This window comes from Mercenaria mercenaria, chromosome 15 (genome assembly GCF_021730395.1).
Source record: "Mercenaria mercenaria strain notata chromosome 15, MADL_Memer_1, whole genome shotgun sequence".
Classification (NCBI taxonomy): domain Eukaryota; kingdom Metazoa; phylum Mollusca; class Bivalvia; order Venerida; family Veneridae; genus Mercenaria; species Mercenaria mercenaria.
Window position 1 is genome coordinate 14304214 of NC_069375.1, and position 7998 is coordinate 14312211.

Below are 7998 nucleotides of genomic sequence, written 5' to 3' on the forward strand. Positions count from 1 at the left end.
GACCACGAGTTTTGAATCTTGTTAAAATATATGGGGAGTTTGGGCGACATCCAATGGAAGTCTAACGAAAACTTATCATGATTAAATATTTGTTAAAACAGATAACAACTGTCTGCTTAAACAAATGTATCATTTACTAAAACGAGATGCAGATAATAATATTACATATAACAAAAACAATTGGGCTTTTCAAGTAAAAACTATAATGAATGATATCGGAATGTCCAATTTGTGGTTAAACCAAGATATGTCTAACCTTAACTTCCGGTTAGTTAAAACGAGAATATCAGATATTTACAAAAATGGTATTGAAATATCAACAATGCAAACAGGTTATCTTCAGATATGTTTATATAACATGATTTTGAATTAGAGGAATATATGAAACATATAAATACAAATTAATATAGGACAATTCTAACAAAATTTAGACTTTCATCGCATAATCTAGCAGCTAAAAATGGTAGATACGAAAATATTCCCAGATAAGACAGGAAATGTTTACACAATATGAATGTAATAGAAAATGAATTTGATTTTTTGCTTGTATGTTCAAAGTATTACAATATACACAAACAATTTCTTAAATACTTTTTTGTAGATGGCCAACATTAAGATAATTGAGTTATTAATGTTTTCTAAAAATCCTAGAACATTAAACAGTGTTGCGAAATATCTAATATCTATATTTTGCGTTCAGGGAGCGTAATGTAGGATAATGTCCTAATGTGTTGTAATATTACTTAAGTGGGTTACATCATATATATTAATAGTGTGTTTCTTTTATTTTAATATACTGTAATGAGATCTTCTTTACATCAAATTTCGATGATATATAGTATGTGTATTAATATGAATTTCTCTTTTAAACGGTTATATACTGTGAAACTATTATGTATTTACAAAATACATGTATGAATATTGTGGCTATAAATGTGCTGTTACAGTTTAATGCCAAACAAAATATATGTCATGTTATGTTATGTTATGTTACGTATGTATTTGATCAGTCCTTATACGTAGGCAACCAAATTTTGTATTGGCGGACTAGACAGAGAAAGGGCAGAACAAAATGAAAGAGACAGAGGCGCGGCAACCACATGTAGGCTTGTAAGGTAGATGAATGTTTGTTAGCTCTACCTATTAGAAGTTACAGTGTATTACTGGTTCCAGAAAATAAACTATAAACAAATTATTCGAGTTGTTTATAGAAGGTGGTTACCAGCGATATGCTACAAGAATTGTCTACTGGCTTATTAATATATAATGTCACAAACTTTAATAAAACCTTTTAGAAAATCGGATGGAAGGATAGAATGCAACCAAGAAAGTACTAACATTCGATTTGATCGAGACTTTTAATGACAGAAACATCCATCTTGCACACAAGCACCGACTTAAAACGATACTATTAGTTCACAATGAATAATAGACTTTGTATGTAATCAAAATTTAATTTATCATTTGCAAAAAGGAAACCTTCACGATGTTGAAAACATTCTGAAAGCTGGATTTCATTTCGCACAAATGAACAAAAACGTTGAAGGTTGCAAAGCACACCTTTAGTCTTTAAGTTGAAGACAAATATATATTGCAGTATGTATTAAAAGCCGTGTAAAAATTTCTAAAGCACCGTCTACATACTGCAAGACAATATTGTGCGGCCCATTAATCACTCAATACTTTATCTCTTGTACAAGCCATTAATGCATTACAATATCTCTTGCAATTGGAAGACACATTAATTTTAAACAGAGGGAAAGCACGACAGGTAAATAATGAAAACGACCCAACTGATACATAGTGTTTATACGTAACATATATTCGGACATTTATATAATGAATCATTAGTGAAAATATAAATAAAAACACCTCTAGTTATAGTGATATATATCCAATATTGAAGAACAAGAAATTGTCTTGTATAAATATGGCTTTTGAGCATATGATTCAATTTAAACAGCTATTTGTTCTGCTGTCCACACTACCATGTTTATTGTTCAGTAAGTCCAGCATAACATGGTAGTTGTTTTACATTTAATGAAAATATGTAAACAAAATACCATACTGAACTGGTGCTCCTCGTCAAAAACCCGTGATCAGAGCATTAACCAGCACAACCTTGCAAGAATAGGAAGATTTCTAAATGCTACAATATCTTGTAGCCAAATATTATCTGGAAGCTGCCACTCAAAAGGATACTAATGGGGGACACAATGTACTGTCTACACTATACAAGTTGCCATGATTTATGTCTTGTGCAAGTTGTATTGAACAATATAGATTCCACATAATACTCGTAGTATCAATCTGGATAATTAGTATAGGTTATATATCATTTAATTAAAGTTTTGCATTAGCATTAATGGAGCGCAGGACAGTTAAAGCAATAACTTAATTCATTAGAATGTCAATAAGTAATCTATATGATCTACTTTTAGTTGAGTAAGTTAAACTGTGGCTAACCATTAGCAACCTCCATTTTTACCAAGTAAATCTATTCGATAGATTTTCTTAAAGTGTTCTGCGTAACCTGACATAATAAACCAGTTAGTAACAAAACAAAAACACTTAAATCCTTTGATGCTTATTGGCATGTTTATACTATGAGAAAGTATACATGAGCCGTGCCATGGGAAAACCATGGGAAAACCAACATAGTGGGTGTGCGACCAGCATGGATCCAGACCAGCCTGCGCATCCGCGCAGTCTGGTCAGGCTCCATGCTGTTCGCTTTTAAAGCCTATTGGAACTGGAGAAACTGTTAGCGAACAGCATGGATCCTGACCAGACTGCGCAGGCTGGTCTGGATCCATGCTGGTCGCACACCCACTATGTTGGTTTTCCCATGGCACGGCTCAGTCATAAACACGTAGAGAAGGTTGGGGACATGATGTTATCCTTGAAAAATTAGTTTTCTGTTGTGTCAGTGGTGCAAATATGGAATCACTTCCACAATAAATCACGTAAATCTAACCTGCCGTATATTCATTAATCTAAAGATTTTGTTGCTTTAAATATATAAACACGTTGTATTCCTCTGGCGGGGATAACTTTTATTTCACACTTTCCTGTAACTTTTGAAATAAGTTGTGTTAAGAGCGAGGTTTGGCCCACACAATGAACCGATTTAACTTCATAGCAGTGACTTTGTCAGGCGGTGCCAGTCTGTGCTCCTTCTTTTGCGTATTTTCGTCTGCATTGTCTACTGTATAATTATATGTTTTCTCTGTCTATGTATTGCTGTGTAATTGTTTTACATTTATGCATACTCTGCTACAGGACTTAGTTTAAGTTATTTTTGGTCAATTGTGAAGCAAGTTCGACAACTTACTCGACACCTCATTCCTGATGGAATCCATCGCAATGAGGGTATGAGAGAAGATAATCTATTTTCCCTGTTAATGCTGAGCACCAAACAAGGGAGCTGTTTGTAACATTTTCCGTGTCTTTGGTACGACGCGGCCTGGGATCGAACCCATGACCTCGCGCAACAGAAAGGGTACTCTACCACTAAGCTAAGGAGGTGAACAAACGTTTCGGTTAAAGTGATCTGCGTTCTACGAAACTGGCCTTTCTTACTGCAATTTTAATTTTATTTGTTAATCTAGTCATATGCTTATTCGAAAGTAATGAAAATGCTTTTGAAGAGGCACATAGACTTGCATACTGTAATATAATAAAAATCAAAATATTCTTTCTACTTTACAACATTTTACAGTTCTATTACAAAAATCAATAAAACTATTGAGATAAAATATTAGTTTTTTTTAATCAACACCGGATAACTACGGGGACCTGGCATCACATGTAGATAAGTTTAATAAAGCACCATTGTTACAATTATTGTAATGGGTAGACAGTGGTATAAATATATATATCATATTGAGTATCTTTAGATAACTTAATACAATTACGTTACCTGAAACTTCAGGGTTTTTCATACAAGTTATAATTGGATGTTACATAATCACTTATATCTTGGTCATATTGTAGATGTATTTATAGACATTTATATTCAGTTTTATTAGAACTGAGGATTCCCACGAATGAGTATGACGATGTCTAAAATTAGTACCGAAAGTCAGTCAAAACGGAAACGTCAATGAGATTCAGCATAAAATAACAAAAAAGGTAAATGGTTTTAAGATACTCTTCTCAACACCATCGTTCATGTAGACTCATGTTATACAATTGTAATGTCATAGGTAATAGGTCAGTCGTTTTCAAATAAATTAGAAACGTCTTACTTGGTGTTCAATCTGGACAATTTTTACCTTAACATTTAGTTTATTTTACGAGCTTTTTGCAGCTTAAAAGAAACTTAGTTGCTAAAGAATGAAATGCTTAATTATTCTATTCTCCCCTGATATTTCTCAAATTTTCACCGGCTATCTAAGAAAGAAAGCAAACTCATTTTAGCCCAAGTCTGGTCGAATCACGCTACCACGAAACCAAGTCATCTATTATGTAGAACTTTTTATGTATAGTGTAGTTGAAGGTCGTGGTGTGTTCGGCTATCTCAATAAATTCTGTAATGTGCTTGTAAATTTATTTTCAACGCTTGATTAAACCAGTAGTAATAAACACAGTTTGAATCATAAATGGCAGAATAACTCCAGCAGAATAACTCCAGCAGAATAGCAGAATAGCAGAACAACATTAAAAAGACAAAAGTTCTAAACGATTTTCGTGCCACTACCCCCCCCCCCCCCCTCCGCCCCATGAGTGGTGGGGGCATATAGATTTGCTCTTGTCCGTCCGTCAGTCCTTCCGAGAATGTTGTGTCGCGCCTAGCTCCAAAAGTATTTGATGTAGAGTCACAAAACTTTACAGGAATGTTGGGCAGCATGTGCAGTTGTACACCTTGTGTTTCGCGTCTGGATTTATTTAGTCGTGTAGGTGTTATGGCTGCTGACTTAGTACAAAAATGGTCATTTTAATGTCGCGCGTAGCTCCAGAAGTATTTGACCTAGAGTCACCAAACTTTTCAGGAATGTTGGTCAGCATGTGCAATTGTGCACCTTGGGCTTCGCGTCCGGATTCATTCAGTCGCGTAGGGGTTATGGTCCCCTGACTTAGTTAAAAATTGTTCATTTTAATGTTGTGCCGCGCGTAGCTCCAAAGGTATTTGATCTAGAGTCAACAAAGTTTACAGGAATGTTGGTCAACATGTGCAGTTGTGCACCTGGGGTGTCGCGTCCGGATTCATTCAGTATTGTAGGAGTTATGGCCTCCTGATCTAGGAAAACATTGTCATTTTAATGTTGTGTCGCGCGCAGCTCCGAAAATATTTTACCTACAGTCATTATTTCACTACACAAAACCAGACTTCTTGTCCAGACTTACTAAAAAAAAATGTTTGTGAAATATGTATGTTAAAATGTACTTGACCTAGAATCATAAAACATTAGAGGATTGTTTTATAGCCTATGAAGTGCTCTCTTTAGGATTTTACTCAGCTAGGCCAGAGTTATGGCCAACTAAGTAAAAAATACACATAATGTTTCTAAAAGTTTGTGTTGCAAACAGCTTAACAATTGTTTAACCTGAGTCATTAAACCATGTTACAGTGGCAGGAGTTGGGGCACCTGTGTCCTATGGACACACATCTAGTTTTTAACTCCAGCAGAATAGCAGAACAACTTTTTATCATTTAACCTCGCATCTGTATGTTAACATTAGCCTAAGACTATTTTTGCAGTAAGCATGTTACTATTATATTTTGTCAGAAATACATTTTTGTCAGTGGGTCGGTGGTCTAGCTTGACTGTCAATCCAGAGGTCCGGGGTTCGAATCCCGGTCCAGGCACAGGAAATTTCTGAGATGCTCTTGAGTGTCTCCCGCCTAACTAGAGTCCTGTACTGGTTCATCCCAAGAAAGATGGCTTCTGTCTTCTGTAAAGGCATTGAGTACATACGTTTTTGGTTCTTAAGGTTTGCTTTTTATATATTTATACACTAGCATTTTTGTGTTTTACATGCCATGCCTTTTTGTTTCCATTACGTGTGTTAGAGATTCACCTGGAGGGGATTACTTTTATTTACACTGTCCCGTGTCTTTGGAACATGGTGGGGGTAAGAGTGAGGTTGGGTGCGCACCATAACCCGGTTTAAGCTCCCAAGTGGTGTTGTTGCCACTGACCGTTCCAAGGCGGTGCCCCACTGTGTTCCTTTGTTTGTTCGTTTTATCATGAGTTGGCTTTGTTTGCGCGCGCGTGTGCGTGTGTGCGTGTGTGTGTGGTGTGCACGTGTGCGTGCGTGCGTGTGTGTGTGTTTGTGGTGTGCACGTTTGCGTGCTGTGGATTTCGTTTTGGGGAGGCTGCGTTTTTGGTGCGTGGCATTCCCTGTTTGATACTTGTCTTTTTCTTCCGCATGTATCAGTGCTATACACCGGGGACGTTAAAGAACCAGACCGTCTATTCGAAAAGAGCTAGGCTAAATTAGCCGGACACGTCTGTATCTGAAAAGTTCTCTCTGTCTGTTCTGGGGGCTTTATCTCACTCTGTCCCTCTGGTCAGATCACTGTGTGTCTGTACTAGTAGAGGATGATTTCGCGCCATGTGTGGCTGCAATATATGTAAAGCGCCTTTGAACGTGTTTATCATGAAAAGGGGGCTATATAAATCTGGTATATTAATAATAATAATAATAATACTTTTCTAAACACTGTGCGTCTTGTATATTACCTCGCACAATTAACATTAGCATAAGACTCTTTTTGCGACATACATATTACCATTACTGCTTTAATGACTGTAAGTAAATCATTTTAGTCTGTTGAAAGAACAACTTCAGCAGAACAGCAGACAGATAGCAGAACAACTCCAGCAGAATAGCATTAGAATTGTAATGGAAACATGTTTACCGCAAAAATAGCCTTAGGCTAATTCTAATTGTCATACAGATATGAGGTAAACTTTTAAAAATTCATTTAGCATTTTTTGTCTGCTCTTCTGCTGGAGTTATTCTGCAACTCTTCTAGCTTAGGATAATGTTTATTGTGCGAGGTAATATGCGAGACGTATTATGTTTAAAGTCAGTCTTAAAGTCGTTCTTTCCACTAACAAATATGATTTTTTAACAAATTGGGGTTACATGTTTACCGCAAAAATAGTCTTAGGCTAATTTTAATTGTCATACAGATGCGAGGTAAAATAAAAAAAATATTCTGCTGGAGTTTATTTATTTATTTTTTTTTTATTATTATTTTTTTTTTTGCTATTCTCCTATTCTGCTAGAGTTATTCTGCCATTCTGCTGAAGTCTTTCTGCTATTCTGTTATTCTACTATTCTGCTGGAGTTATTCTGTTATTCTGCTGGAGTTATTCTGCCATTCTACCATTCTGCTGGAGTTATTCTGTTATTCTGCTGGAGTTATTCTGCTGTTCTGCCATTCTGCTATTCTGCTAGAGTTATTCTGCCATTCTGCCATTCTGCTGGAATAATTCTGCTATTCTGTTATTCTGCTGGAGTCATTCTGCTGTTCTGCCATTCTGCTATTCTGCTGGAGTTATTCTGCCATTCCGCTACTCTGTTAGTCCGCTGAAGTTATTCTGCTGTTCTGCCATTCTGCTATTCTGCTGGAGTTATTCTGCCATTCCGCTACTCTGTTAGTCCGCTGAAGTTATTCTGCTGCTGTTCTGCTATTCTGCTGGAGTTATTCTGCCATTCTGCTATTCTGCTAGGGTTATTCTGCTGTTCTACTATTCTGCTGGAGTTATTCTTCCATTCTACTATTCTGCTGGAGTTATTCTGCGATTCTGTTATTCTGCTGGAGTTTTTCTGCTGATTCTGCTATTGCTTTCTGCTATTCTGTTATTCTGCCGGAGTTATCCTGCCATTCTGCTATTCTGTTATTCTGCTGGAGTTTATCTGCTGTTCTGCTATTCCGCTGGAGTTATTCTGCCATTCTGCTGGAATTATTCTGCTGTTCTGCTACTCTGCTATTCGGCTGGATATATTCTGCCATTTTGCTATTCTGCTGGAGTAATTCTG